This window comes from Adiantum capillus-veneris, chromosome 6 (assembly GCF_014529385.1).
Source record: "Adiantum capillus-veneris isolate H3 chromosome 6, ASM1452938v2, whole genome shotgun sequence".
Lineage (NCBI taxonomy): Eukaryota > Viridiplantae > Streptophyta > Polypodiopsida > Polypodiales > Pteridaceae > Adiantum > Adiantum capillus-veneris.
The window spans coordinates 71,948,329-71,964,283 of record NC_140936.1 but is presented as its reverse complement, the minus strand read 5'-3'; the positions used below and the strand labels follow the sequence as shown (position 1 = coordinate 71,964,283).

The 15,955-nt window shown below is 37.0% G+C and overlaps 1 pseudogene; it reads right to left on the bottom strand.

Annotated features, from left to right (window-relative positions):
- LOC147455676 (uncharacterized) overlaps nucleotides 1-10,585 on the bottom strand; it is a 52,539-nt pseudogene extending 41,954 nt beyond the window's left edge.
- Nucleotides 10,586-15,955: the final 5,370 nt, after the last annotated feature.

Here is a 15,955-nt window from a genome sequence, read left to right as displayed (position 1 = left end):
TGAGACGTCTGACTAGACGACGTCAGTTTAGCCGTAGCTAGATAGCATTAGTTTAGGGTTTCTCATAGCTTATGTATCATGAGACGGATTTTATACGTCTTTTTGAACCATGTATATTATTACATTTGTCACCGCAGTTCCTTTTGCCAATCAATTCTTTATGCCTATGATGTTGTACAATTGTCATTATTACATTTGCCAATCAATTCATTTTGCCTATGATGTGTACAATTGTCAATTTTGCAAACAATGCGTCTTGTGGGTGATTATTTTGGGTCTATTATCTACCTTTGCACTTTTTTAAAAAAGTGAATCAAGTACAATATGGTTGATGGGTGGCAGGGCATTCAATGCCCTGCCACCAAAAAAAAATTCTATCGGGCGTCGCTATAAGCGTCGCTATGAGCGTCGCTATAGTCTTCTGTGTAAACGTCGCTATAGGCGTCGCTATATGCGTCGCTATATGCGTCGCTATATAGAGACGCATATAGCGACGCCTATAGCGACGCTCTCGTAGAGACGCTCGTAGCGATGATTTTAGCGATGCCGGGGGTTATAAAAACCCAATGTATTTCCGTCGCTAACAGCGTCACAAGAGCACACAACCTCTTGTAGTGTTGTTTGCCCTAACCTCTTCTTCCATGGTAATCAATGCGAATATCATACTGCTAGTTAGGGTCCAAGTAAACCTGGGCTCCATGAAGATTGGTCTTGTAAAAAGATAGTATATGCTTATAGCGCATTGTTGTTCCGGTTTTTGAGTGAGTTGCGTAAGAAGACATCTTGGATGTCGAATCTGAAAAAGTATCTGAGACTTCTTCAAGAATGGTATGCAAGGAATTTCCTTGATTCACACTTTCTTCAGTGGAAACTCTACTAGAGTTTTCTACGAATATGCCTTGATTTCGTAGTACCCGACTAGATGTAAGGTTCATATAGACTTATGAAGCCCTGGATAGAGTACTCACCTTTGGATTGACTTGTCGTCAATTTCCACTTGATTCAATTGTAACTTCCTGTCAAGTCACTGATTCCTCGTCTGCACCTTGAGTCTTGTACAAACTTGATCAAGTTAGCTATTCCTCTATAAGGACAGTAGCGTTTTTGCTACTCTCGTAATTGGTCTGTGTGTATCACTTCAAATCGAGCTATGGAGTCAAATTTTGACTTTGAGATTCGACTTTAGCAAAAATCAAAGGTCTAATCTGCAACGTGAAAATTGAGTGTATATGTATCAATTTTGATCCAATTGAACCCAAAATTGCCATGTGGCTTTATATTATGTTGGTATATCAGTGTGTAACCTCAAAAGTCAAAAATCATGTCTTTGGATAGTAGAAGTAAATAATCGTGATTATTTACTTTTGTCAATTTTTCACACTTTTTTGATAGGTTTGGCAAGTATACAGCTTGTTAGAATCCCTGGACAAGTTTCAACACCTTTGGACAAAATCTGTTCAAGTTTATCAACTATTTGGCGTCCGCGGACTCTCATTTCAAGAATCTGGCTTAAGTCTGACTTGGGGAATCCAAATTTCACAAAAATGGATTTGTGGGGTCTACTTGATGTGCTTGACCTTGTGATGCACTCAAATTTGCAAAATCATCAAGTTTTAAAGAAGATATAAATAATCATGATTATTTACTCCACTTATATTTTTGTAAGTTTTTGCCCCAACTCTGACACAGATCTGTTAAGCACCTTAAGTTAAGGTTACTAGCCAAGTTGCATCAAGTTTGGATAATTTTTGGTCAAGTGGTCATCAGTTAGCTGTCCACATACTAACTTTGCACTTTTAGTCACAATTTTCAATCCAGAGATCCAAATCTTACCAAATTCGGTTTGTGGGCTTATTACAACACGGTGAAGCTAGTGATATGCAGACTTGGTCAAAAAAGTTGGAAAATAGGGCAAATGTAAATAATCGTGATTATTTACTTTTGACAAATTTTTGCAAATTGGTTGTCAATTGAGCATGTACTCATATTTATCACATCAACATAAGCCTATGAATAAAATTTCAACAATTTTGAATAAATTTTTTCCCAATTTATACTCAAGATTCAAAAAGTCAGTACAAACTTTAGTTTTTACCCAGTTTTTTGTCAGTTTAGTGATCCAAATCTCTTGGGCCTTTACAAAAGTTGTTTGTACACATGCAATGAGTCACTGGTATGCAGAAAGTTAATAGTCATGATTATTAATTTGAGGCTTGAAATAAACACTTTTTTGCCATTTTCTCAAAGACAGTCTTTATATGAGCTATTTTAAGCCTATGAATCAAGTCAAAACTTAAATAGGTCTAAAATGTCAAGAATAAGTAAATAATATGAGTTCTGGCCAACTCTTGAATTTTTTACCTCGAAGTGTCTTATCCATTGGTTCGGACAACTCCTAGGCCTGCTCTCTAGTCGGATTGAGTGGATTCAAGTCTTTTCGAGCTATTTCTAGCCCTAGACGTAAAATTTTGCAACTTTCAATAACAATTCACAATTGATTCTTTCAGAGAGAGAAATATTTTGAAATCCACCTCGGATCCCACTTATCGTACTCCTAGATTCTCTTGCAATGGGGTTGTGAAAAGTGTCCACAAACACTTGTTTTCTTGTGTTTTTTATGTTTTTCAGAGCATTGATCTTAAGACTTGTCTCGTCTACCAATCATTCTCCAAATCCTAATCTAAATCTACAATCCTACAATCCTAAAGGTACTCAGGAAGTAGGATTACTTCCAAGCTACCTCTACACAGCAAAAGACGACAATCTTAAGCTATGTGGTTTCTAAAAGAGAGTTTTGAGCTCTAGGCAAACCTAGAGGAAGTTAATGGACAACTACACATGACGCTCTTTTTTTCCCTACTTTAGGTCTCTTCGATCCCTGATTGCGGCACCGAATGTGGGACGCATGTCTAACCTCACCATCCTATCTTACTGCAGTATTAGCGAGAACCATAATTAGTTTGTCAAACCATGGGACGAAGCTGGCTCGACTAGTGCATAGAGGCTACAAGAGGTTTTCAATCTCTCGGAAAACAACTAACAACTCGCATCTAACTCAAGTGACTAATTTCAAAAACCAATCGCTCATCGGCAAACAATTCACATCTGTAACAACATCAAATGACATCCAAACGTAAGGAAACTTCTAGGACAAGTTTATAAGACCTAAGCACACATGCCTATTGCTACAGTCAGAAGCCTGGCTACCCTGCATAATACCCAAAATAGAACATTGAAAATCATAAAACAGACTAATAAGCATACCTGGCAGATCTCGTAGCACAGAATCAAAGTCGTAAGCGAACAGAGAGAGAGAGCAAGAATGAGACAGCGCACGTGCAGGCGCACCTCCTAGAGCGGAGTACTACGACGACACTACAAGAGAGAGAAGAGAGGAGAGGAGAATAACACAGACACTGGATGCAATCTCCCCCCGTGCAAGAGTGACCATTTCCCTCTTGCACGTATTTGTTTTATAGATTTCTTGAATGGTCAAATTGGTTACAAACTGGTCGGCCAATCATAAATGGTCGAAGCTCATAAAGAGCACTTGAATAATACATGAAATATATTTCTGTATGCGTAGGCCTAGCTCGATCAAGTTTTTTCCACCTGTCAACTGCAATAATTAATAGAAATATCAATTCCATTACATACCTCTCCGTTGAAAAGCAACTGTCCTCAGTTGCGAAGATAAAATCTACAAATAATACTTATCAAAAACAGTGATCAGTATGCTGTGTCAAAAACACCAGATAATAAAAGAAAAATTTATGAAACTAAATAACATTAGCTTATGCCTGCCGTCATCCACATACTACCTATTCTAGTGTCCCCTACAACTAGAATAAGGAGTATATGTCATACCCTGATGAATCAGGTTATCATTGGTTACACTCATCATCAATCTCATAATGTCAAGTCTCATCACATAAACACTGCTAAGTAATCACCAGATACCAAATTCCATTCCAATTCCACGATATAGTCCAAATCTAAAATATTTTTTCATTTTCTATACCCGGGTAACAAAATCATACCAGTTGCAGTGGTGGCCATCCACTACAGCATGATTTTGTGATTGGTGTTGCCTCATCCGGCGAGTCTACACCAATAAAGCGTGCTGCCTAAATCGGCAAATTTGCACTAAAGCTACCTAAATCGGCAGATTTGCATTGGATAAAAAATCATGAATTTCAATTTATCAATGTGCTGCCTAAATGGACAGATCTGCACCAAGATGAGTATCTACACACTGCCTAAATCGGCGAATCTGTGTATCTATGACCAATGGACTAGGCTAGACATAAAAACAAATAAAAAATATAACATTCATCACATGTGTGAGACCAATTTGGAACATGTTTGAGTAGGAGGATACTTACAGAATGTTGTTCACTACCTTAGCTCACATGAGTATATCTTAATGACAAATGATCATAATAAAAAATCCTTTAAATTAATAAGAAATCAAAGCCAAAGCACTGTGTGCGTGCATAGAGAGATATATTGAGAGAATGACCATTCAAATTAGGGGGTCACACAAAAATAGAATGCTCGTACAAGCTGGAGAGGGTGGTAATTGTGTTGTTCTCTTTTGGAATGGGAGCAGTAGATAGATCCACAGTTGTAGACAAGAGAGTTATCATACTTAACAAATGAAATACTGAGTAAAAGGTTGGGTGAGATAGTGGATAGGTACACAAAGAATGTCAGTTGAGAATCTTTTAGAATAGTGTTAGTGGAACATGACCTGAATGTGATAAGTAATACTATAAAAATAAAAGAAGGGGAGTTACCGTGTGATTAGTGAGCTTCATGACAACGTAAAACTATGTACCTAGAGACAGTTTGAAGATGTGACGAGTATCCAAATCCTCAAATGCTAAATAAGTTCTTGAAATAAAGGGCAACAGTAAAATTCATCATGTGAGTAATGTCATGCAAGATAGAACAAACCAAAGTACAAATGCCATAAAATGCAAGTTGTACAGATGGGTGTCATATATCAGTGAGGTGGGCTATATATGTGAGTAAGTTTTTAAACTAGTGTTGTCGCAAAAAAAATTAGAAGGTAGTAAAATTGCACTAGTGTTATTGAAACTAGCTAAAATAGCAAAACATCGGCTAGATTCCGAGCTTTCCTTCAAGTAAATCGGTAAAGTTTTACAAATGTTAGTGTGAAATACCTGCAAATATTTGAATTTTGACTTTAAAAAAAATAGCTTTAGGTGTGTCCTTAGTTTCTTCAGTTAGAAAAATTGTTTTTATTTTTATTTTTTATTTTTTTTGGCAAGCCCTAACTCGATTAACAAACATTGCTATGATTACTTTGATCCAAAGTTTGAGTTCCACCACTGCTCTCTCAAGAGAATTTTTTGTGAAAACATTTCGTAGGAACGAGTGTCGATGGTCATCTTTGAATAAATACAACAAACATTGAAATACCAAGAGATCACATAGTAGTGCTTCTTTCCACCTTAAAGATAGACACAGAAATCTCAAAGCCAAAATTAAAATAGGCATAGACGAGCAAGGTTGAAAACTATAACCCTCCTCACCTGGGGAAAGTGCGTCTTAGCTTACAATCATGCCCCTTGAAAATTCAATAATTCCCCTTAGGAGCAGGAGGAAAAGGAATCATTCCGCTTGAAATTTAAGAGAAATAGTAAAAAGAAGAAAAATGCAAGTCATTCTTCTAAACTTTCCTCCTTCTGTGTATGGTTAGGAAAAATGATTTGTTTCGAACACTCCTTCCCACCACAAGAATGGCAAAGTATTGTAGCGCTTCCCACCACTGACACGCAAGTTGCTCAACAAGAAATTTCTCAAGGAAAAGAACCCTACAATATGAAGGGTTCATCTTTAGAGAGCCCATCAAAATTGACTCTTAAATCATATGAATTTTATAAATGGACAATCGTTACAGAGTCTTGTGGATCACTACAATGCGTCTAATATTACAAGAGAAGAAAACCGTGGAAAGTAAAGTGTCCTGCTCGTAAAACCAACTATCACTGCATGTCAAGAATCTGAGGGAACAATAAAATTGCGCAAGAAACAAGCCCAAGCTGCACTAGTTCACCAAAATAGGGACAGGAATGTGGTAGCATCCGTGGGAAGCTGGCGACGGAGGAAAAACAAGAACATTGGCGGATGTTGCGGAGCTTGAGATGCTCGGGGGTCAAAGAAGTAGAGTGCACCGCATGCAGAGATTTAATATTTACGTAATTACGTCAAATTTGGTGTGATCACAAGGTCTTATTGACACATTTACATGATCACATCAAACATGATCACATAGAAATCGGTTTAGGGTGACTTGCAAACCCACAAAAATCCCGCCGAGTTAACAGACAAGCCCGGTGGGCCGGCCAGGTTTTATTATTTTCCCTGTGGGCCTGCCGAGAAAGCGGATAAGCCCGGCGGGATATTTGCGTTATATATACGCGGGCCTGATCTAGGTCTATTATCACTTTCACCTTGAGAGAGAGAGAGAGAGAGAGAGAGAGAGAGAGAGAGAGAGAGAGAGAGAGAGAGAGAGAGAGAGAGAGAGAGAGAGAGAGAGAGAGAGAGAGAGAGAGAGAGAGAGATAGAGAGAGAGAGAGCTTGCGCCACCTTTGCAGGTACGTCGAGAGGAGAGAGGAGAGAGGGAGAGAGGAGGTCGTGTGGGATTGTGCTCTACGTTGCAGTGCGCGGCAGCAGCAGAGTACCTGATCGCACGATCCGGGTATGTGTTGTGTGTGTGTGTATACGATGTGTGGTAGCATGCCTTTTGTCGTAGTGCACGGCAGTAATAAGGTACCTTACCACACAATGGGAGTGTGTGTGTAAGTTGTTCTCCGGAACAGTGTTTATCACGGGGGCATCACCTCGGTGACGCGAGAAAGATGGTGTCCTTGTGGGAAGTATTGGCTTATTGTCTGGGTACTACGTTGGTAATGCGACGAATCTAGTATCCTTATGGTAAGTCAACTTCCCTTCCCCTTTCCCAAAAAACATATGGGCATCGATCGGTAACACGGCTAAGAGATGTTCGTATGTAGGCCATTGTTTTTCCTTAGATTCAGGCGGCACTCGATCGGTAACGAGGCTAATAGAGTGTCGTTTGTTAGAAGCATATGTTTTTGCATAAATGTGGCATTCAGGTCGTTAACCCGGCCGTACGAACGTCATATAATTTGTATGTGCATGTGCAGTTAATTTTTTAAGTATTAAGTATATGAAATACTTGGTCGGTAACGCGCATGTGAAGAGTATTTCATATACAAAATGTATGAATTGTTTGATTTTGTTGTTTTTAACTGTCCATTTGAAATTATATACTAGCCAATCATATTCAAAAGAATACTTTATTCATCAATCATCGCTATTTTAAATGTTCTATTTATATAGAATATAGTTGGCATCAATCATCACTATTTTAAATGTTCCATTTATATAGAATACTTTATTCATCAATCATAGCTATTTTAAATGTATCATTTATATAGAATACTTTATTTATCAATCATTATTATTTTAAATGTTCCATTTATATAAATTACATGTAAAAAATTATTTGCACACAAATTGCATGGTTAATATTTGTTTTTAATCTTTTTAAAGGACTCTCAAGCATTATCAATTTATCGCTAGTTTTAATACTTTATTTACAAAAATTTAAATACATATAATTTGCATGTTAAATATTATTTTATATCTTTTTAAAGAGCATCAATTATCATCGCTTTTTGATTGCTACATTTACATAAATGCTAAAAAAGTGTGTGAACACAATTTGCTGGTCCAATTTGTATACTTCCAATGTTTTAAATGTTTTGAAGATTTTAATTCCATGTGTGCTTTGTTTGAATTAGTATGTGTGCACCGAGAAAAATATGCAAGGAGAAGATGTTGTTGTAGATTTCAGCCACAAAGAAGACGTTTCAAGTGATGCCCATGGCTGCCCCAACTGTACCAGATTTTGCGAGGACCCAGTTCGTGTGTTCCCTCACAAAGAAGTGTCTGTGAAGCTACTGGTTTTCTCTATTTTCAGTCAATAAATATCGTAGACGGGGCTATGTAGAATTGGAAGAGAGGATTTTCTCTGTAGAGATCTCTTCTAGGGAATTGCTTTTTGAGAACCGAGTTGCATTTTGAGCATCAAGACTTTGAAGGTAACGATTATCATGTTATGATCTGTAAGTATTTGTTTGCAGGTGTACGTCCTCTTAGTGAGGGATTAGGAGCAGAGGAAGGCACAAGCCTCTGCAAGAGAAAATGCTCTAAGGAACTAGATCCAGATAAACCCAAGGGTGTTTTACCAAAGTTGGGAAGCAGATCCACGGATCGAAGAGAGGTAGTCTCTTGAGTTGTGATCCGGAAGTGGGGATTCCCAAGTAAGGACTTCGTGTCCGGGAAAGAAAAGTTATTCTATGAGAAGAGGACTCTCAAAACACAGTTGGAGAAGAGAGCTGTAGGGATGCCGTGCCCTGAGTCTAGAAGGTGAGATCCAGAGACGAGAACCTTGGTTCTCGAGCTTTACTATCAGTGGACATAACACATACCACAGTTTGCTTCGGGTTGCTTAGTCAAATACATTAAATCTTAGTTGTTGCTCTTTTGGGTATACAAGTCTTTTAAGACCATGCCTTTTCACTCTCTCGGATAGGATAGCCAGGTGCTGCCTTAACACTAGAATGGTAACAGGACACTTTTATGTCCTTGGACACTTTTGTGTCCTATTAAGTGACCATTTTGCTTGAATTATTTGAAGAGTATGAAAATGAATTTCTAGGTGCTATATATCCACAAAGTTGCCTTATGAGCTCAAAAAAACTTAGCATTGTTTTTTGAGTATCGATCTCACCATTAACCTTACTCTTGCACAACATTTTTGAACCTAAACTGTGTGAAAAAACGGGTCCTGTTTTTGGCTTTTTTTCAATTTTTGGAAACTATACCACTCTAAACTTCATTTTTGTGAGGTTTAGATGGCTAGAGGCTAGTCCTTTATAGTTCTCAACATGTTTTGATGCTTGTAGGGAGAGCTAAGTGTAAAAATTGAATGTTATGACCAATTTACAAGAATTACATAATCCTGTTTTTTGGCCAAAATTAGCACTTTTATGATTTTTTTGGTGGCTTTCTTGATATCCAAATTCAATTTTAATTTTGTAAGTGTAATGTATAACATAAAGCTAATCTTCGTTGAGTTTTGGGGGACCTAATATGCTATATAGCATAGTATATGATGATGGTTGAGTTTTTTTATTGCTGAAGAATACGATACATTTTAGAGTAGCAAGCATAACTTTCTCAATATTGCTAGTTTCTTAGGCCAATTGTGTGTATTTTGTAGGTAGTAACCATATCTAATCATAGACTACAAACTTGGCTAGATATTGAGTAGTTTCTATGGGTTTCTAGAGGTCATAATGCTAAACCCAGTTTTTTCATGTTTGCTGTATTTAGCACTTTATCATTGTCCCCAAGGTTCCAATTGTAAGAGATCCATTATCCTTTTGACATGCTCCATGGCTCCTTTTGAATCCAGAGGCCTAAATGAAACTAAGAAAACATGTATATAGTATCTGTATTGAGCGTGACTATAGAAACTTTGATGATAGGTCCGCAGAATGGCAAAAATGCAACTTTTTTGTACCTATTTTTTTTGCCCAAACAAAAATTAGTGAGGTAAAAGCAACCATATTTTTTGGTCACCAACCCATTGAAGTTAACGGGGCATTTTATCTCATGTCCTACAAAAATCCCCAGTCTTATTTATATGCAATCAACCGTAAGAAATTGCTGTTTTGGGCACAATGCACTGGTCCATCAACTTTGGAGGCTTGTAGTGACCAAGGGATGAGAAAAATTACAAGTTTCTCATTTTTTCCATATGTAGTAGTTATTGAACTATAAGATCATGAAAGGATTTTTCAAAATGAGTGGATCTACTATGGTTTTGGAATTTTTTCCCAAAACCCTGAAAGGACACTTTTATGACCTGTTAGGTTACCATTCTAGTGTTAAGAGCATCCCGTGCACTGTCCATTTTTCTTAAAATTGAGCTGTTAATCTTGAGAGGCAAATCTTGAGACCTCATGCTAATGGGGAGGTTTTGTTGATCTTGAAGCTGCAAAATTTCTTCAAGTAGATCAGTTAGCTGATCCCCATCTTCCTTGGCATGATTCCCTACCTTCTCAGGCATTTGTGAGATTTAACATTTTGAGTCGACTTCCTTTGCGATGCTACTAAGCGTACAAAGTCTTTCATTACCCTCTACATATGTACCTGAGTCACTTGCACTTCGACGATGAAAGCATTTCTTCATAGAGACTTTTGATTTCTCTACTAAATTTGCATACTGTAAAGGTTGATCTTGCACCACTACAAAATATGAAGGATAGCCCTTGTGCTATTGATAATGTATACCTAGGCTTCTCGAACTACCATAAATGCTGTGAAAAACAATATTAAAATTTGATGTTGGAACTCTCGTATTCGGTAGGGTTGGCAATCTAGGAGGGAGACCAGATGTGTTTCCTATAAGTCCTCTATGGATTCATCGACCATCCCCTTCAATAAGTTGTGCCATCATGAAAGCACCAATCTTGTAGCTCAAACCGTGTTCATAGTGATAAATCTAATCAAAACCACTTGAGGTGTTTAAGCTTCATAATCTAAAGTCATCTTCAATTTAAAATAAAAGTGAAATTTTTGTAAGACTGTTTGGGAATGGGCTACCTGCATGTGCTCCTTATAAGCTCTACCAAGTCATGCCATGCATCGCCATCTTGATTCTACTCAACCTTGTTTCACTACAACCAATAGTGTTTGACGCAACATAGCATTTATATCACATCAGGGCTTCTTTTTCAATCGAGTCAAAATTAGTTGGAATAAAATGCAATACAAGGAAAGTACTATTAAATTACATATTCAACCGGTCATCATTACATAAAACATTGATATGGATGCGAATTCATGATGAGATGGTGCCAGCCCTAAGGGTTGTTGGAGAGAGATCTTGTGTGTTAGTATATCTGATGCTTCTAGTCCTTATTTATGAAACGTACTTTTTCATAAGGCCCTACCACCATTTGATTTACAAAATCGGATAAATGATACATAATCTCATTCCTTGTCAGAAGTAGGTACATTAGTAATGTTTACATAGAACATAGATATAGCAATAGGTATAGCTAATGGAAATTTTGGAACATTCATAGATATTAAGTATAACAATATAACATCTATTATAATAAAATGTAACCCAACTAATAGCTAACTGCCCCATACTAGTTTAGTGAGTTTCTAGGTTACATTAAACTAGCTTCTTTGTGATCGTGTCAAGTGTGATTATGTAAATGTGTCAATAAGACCTTGTGATCACACAAGATTTGTGGTAATTACGTAAATATTAAATCTGTGCTAGTACCAAATCATTGCCAAGCAAAACATTTGGCAAACATATCTACCAAAGAATTGCAAAGTAGAACATTCCTTCCCAATGGCCATTATCATATCAACCATCACCTTCAGTCATAGCATTCCAAAAAATAAATTATCCCAACAGAAAATTATGTAATCAACTCAAATAAAGTGATGAGCCACCTTCCTTAAATAACGATCCAAACCTTGCTTTAATTTGTTTCTTGTTGGTGGACATTGAGGATCACGACATCCACCCCCTCTAAACTTGCACATCCTTTGGCATGTGCCAAACAACTTCAATATTTTTAATTTTCATAATGAAGGGCATCGTCAAAAGCATTATCTGTCATGTACACACATCTCATCATCCTCTAATAATTATTCTAAGACTTGATTCTCAGAAAACGCCTATCCATCTAGCTTTTTGGATAGTTTAATCATCTTTCACACAATAGTCACCCTAAGCTTGCTACTATCAAGTTCACTAAGCTTGTATGTTCCATTATGATAAACATGCATCACAACATAAGGTCCAAACCATCACATGACCATTTTATGCATTATAAAATATTCATTTTCTAAGCTATTTTCATAAACAAGTACCCAATCACCATTATTAATGATAAGAGGCCTGAGCTTCTACTCAACCTATCCTTCTCATCAGAAGCTTATTTTTTCTTTAGACATGTCTCCTTAAGCTTTTGTTTTGCCCAATCAATGTCTACCTGGTGTTTCTCGAGTTGAAAATTATGTAAAACAAGTAAATCTTCAATAAGCATACTTATTTTCCATGGAAACATTGTACAAGAACTAACTACCTCCTTCTTAGGCATGATTGGTTTTGGTCCATACATAAGATCAAATGGAAAAAGGTAAATATTTAGTCCAATTGCCAATGTGCCCTTGATACACCTTTGATGCCAAAGCTGGAACAATACTATAGGTAGTTTGATCATCCCACAAAGAAAAATGTAAAATGTAAAATTTTAGTCCAATCACCAATATGCACTTGACATGCATTCACCAAAGCTTTAACAATAGGCGGATGTGCTCATTCACTTTTCCCATTACCTTCTAGATTGGTAGCTATAGTAAGAGCCATTTTGGTTCCAAACCAATAGAAAAACTAACACGCTTCATTTGAATCTAGCTTTCGTCTATCAACAGTATTCTTTCCAACACAATCATATTTTCTAATCATATCTTCAAGCAGAAACTTGCATAAGAACTTGTAGTTTTGAACAGCAAAGATCTACCTTCAACTTGATTAGTGAGATCTTCTCTAACAAGATCATTATATGCATTGACATAGAGTTGTGCTAATGGTCAATCTGTAGTCCTAAAATGGTCAAGGGCTTGGAACAAAGTTTTCATCCTACACTACTTGTGAAAGAGTTGTTATATAGTTTTGTGCATGGAGTTGTGAAGGGTCAGGATTCGAGGGATGCCATAAATAGAGTGTTGTGATTATAGTGGTGTGCATGGATTTATTAAGAGTCTGGGCCCATGGGATGTCGTAACAGACCTAGCCATCTTCATGAATAATTTTTTGAGAGTTGCTTATCACATTTTTTGAGAGTGATGGATTGTATTGCAAAGGATCCCTTATGTTTCTAGCCCATTAGACTGGTGACAGGTATGCCTTGAGCTTCTGTTCTCCTTGCTCAGACTCATTCTTTATATCCCTTAGAAATATATTCCTTTGTCCAAGTTGTACATGTGCTTTGAGGTGGTAATTAAGGAGTACTCTACGGCTTTTTTTTATTGCCTTAACACTAGGTTGGAAATGAAACAAGACATCATTAGGAAAATTTTGAACTCATTTTTGGGCCTTTTAAGAGTTCCACATCATCAAAGTTGTACAAAAGAAAGCAGCCCGGTAGACCCCTCTATATATTGCTTGGAACCCCATGATATGACCTATCATTGGAAAGTTCTTGAAAAATGGATTCTAAAGAGCCAAGGTCCGAAAAGTTTGGATGACTTCTATGAAAGTTATGCCATTTTGTTTTCAATCAGCTAGGTTTTGTTACCGTTACGGTAATATAAAATCACCTTTTTCTAGATCTACATGAAGGCAATGTCCGATACATGCATGCTATATATCAATAGATAGCATTTGAAGAGTAGATTCTAAATATCGAACCTCCAACAAGTTTGGATCTTATTTGCAAAAAATTTACCGATCCCCACTTTTTGAAAGCTATGCCACATCAACAATTCTTACAAGGCCCAGTTTTGAGTCCAAACTTTTCCTAATGAAAAGTTTCTTTTCAACATTTGAGAAAAAACTTTCAATACCATAAAAGATCTACTCTTTTTGGGAAATCCATTCTTAAACATATAGTTCAAGGACCACTACATATAAGAGGAGCTTAAAACTTGTAAAATATCTCATATTCTCACCATGTCATGCCTCCAAAGTTGATGTAGCATTATGCTAAGAGTTTCAAGCAGCAAAAAGGTGTAGATCTTGATGAAAATTTCTCTCTAGTAGTCAAGATGACTACGCTTTGCACTATGCTTGGCTTGGTTGCTATCCAGGATATGAAACTTTTCCAAATGGACGTGAACATAACTTTTCTTCACGGGGCTCTAGATGAAGATGTCTACATGAAACAACCAAAGGGCTTTGTATGTGGAACCCAAAATCCAACAAGGGTAGAATTGGTTTGTAGACTTAAAAAGGCACTCTACGACCTTAAGCAAGGTTGAAGGCAGTGGTATCAAAAATTTGACAAATTCATGCAACCTCAGGGTTATATAAGAAGTCAAGAGGATCACTGCTTATACACATAATCTAAATTTGGAGACGAGCACGACGATGAGGATGGTGATTACGACGGTTGAAAATGCTATCTGCTGGGCGGTTCCTTATCTATTGAATTCTACTGTTGCAATCGCTACCCTTGCTGTTGAATAATTGCTGATTTTCTACCGTTGTAAAACGCTCGTATGCTGCTATTATAAAATGCTAACTTCTTTTGTCAAAAAATGCTAATTGGTGGCTAAGGAAACACTCCTCCAATTTGCTAAAAACGATGTTATAGGCTGCTGAAAATCACCAAAGACCATATTAGAGGGTTTGAGACTTTAGAGTCAATTTGGGAATCACCAATGTCTTGAAGATTTTTCCATATGGACATATCCCAAACCATTTTTTAAGGTCAAATCCGGTCCCATGATAGCACTTGAAAAGCTCTTCCAAGCCATGCTCTCAAAACTTTGGCTAAGATTTGGCCATGTGGTCGAATATTAAGCTTGTTTTCAAAGTGGGAATTGGGAAATTCTCAAACTCACTAATATGCTACCCAGATCTATGGGGCTGAAAAGCTTGCTTTACTCTTGAAAATGCTGAAGTTTAAGGCTGAAAACATTGACGGGTTTAGGGCTGAAAACAAAGGGGGTTATAAGGATGTACTGATTACAAAAAATCAAGTTCAGATGATCCTCGACAACTAGCCCCTCTGGAGAAAGAAATGGTTCTGACAGACGAGACATTCTATAGAAATGCATCACAACATCTCAAGATTCACCCAACATATTATACCATCAATAGAAAGCAATCCTAGGATAGCTTCTATTCTTGGCAAAGGAAGATGCTAGGCAATGGTTCTGACAGACGAGACATTCTACAGAAATGTCCTGGCAAAGGAAGATACCAACAACGTTGAACTACCCCATCACGAGAAAGCCAGCTGGAAATTTACCTCTATCAGAGAAGTATATGGTACGCACGCTCAAAGGAGTCATTTCTTGCGGTGTATTGCATACTAAGAAGACTTGGCATTTTTATATCCCAAAAGAGTATTTCCCACAAGCTTCTATGGCTTGATAAAAAATTATCATTATTTTATACTCACCATTTTTGACATGGAATTAGGTACAAAAAGTCGTATTTTTCCCATTCTGCTAATTTATCATCAAATTTTATGCTTTCATGTTCAATATTGAGTAGTATATACATGTTCTTTTGGGTCACTTTGGGCCTTTGCATTTATGAGGATCCATAGATTATATCAGTAGCACATAAATGTTCTCACTAAGTAGGATCAATATCATAAAGATGAAATACTAAGAATAGCAAACAAGAAAAAATATGGTTCCCATTATGACATCTAAACTCCCATATAAAATGCTCCATATATATGAAACTTTAAAGGTTTATATTAGAGATTGTTACTAGTTACAAAGTCTACATAACTGCTTTAAGAAATCAACAATCATTATAAATTTGTGCTAGCTACACTCATGTTGGATTGAAAAACTCAACCATTATTCCATAGTAAGCTATATTGGGTATTAGGTGTCCCAAAACTCAAGCAAGAATCCTTTTATGTTATGAAGTCTACCTATGCAATTCAAATTTCTTTTGGATTTATTAAAGTCACCCAAAAATTCATAAAAGTGCAAGATTTGCACTACAAGAGGTTGTGTGCTCTTGTGACGCGGTTAGCGATGGAAATACACTGGGTTTTTATAACCCCCGGCGTCGCTAATAGCGTCGCTATATGCATCGCTATAGGTGTCGCTA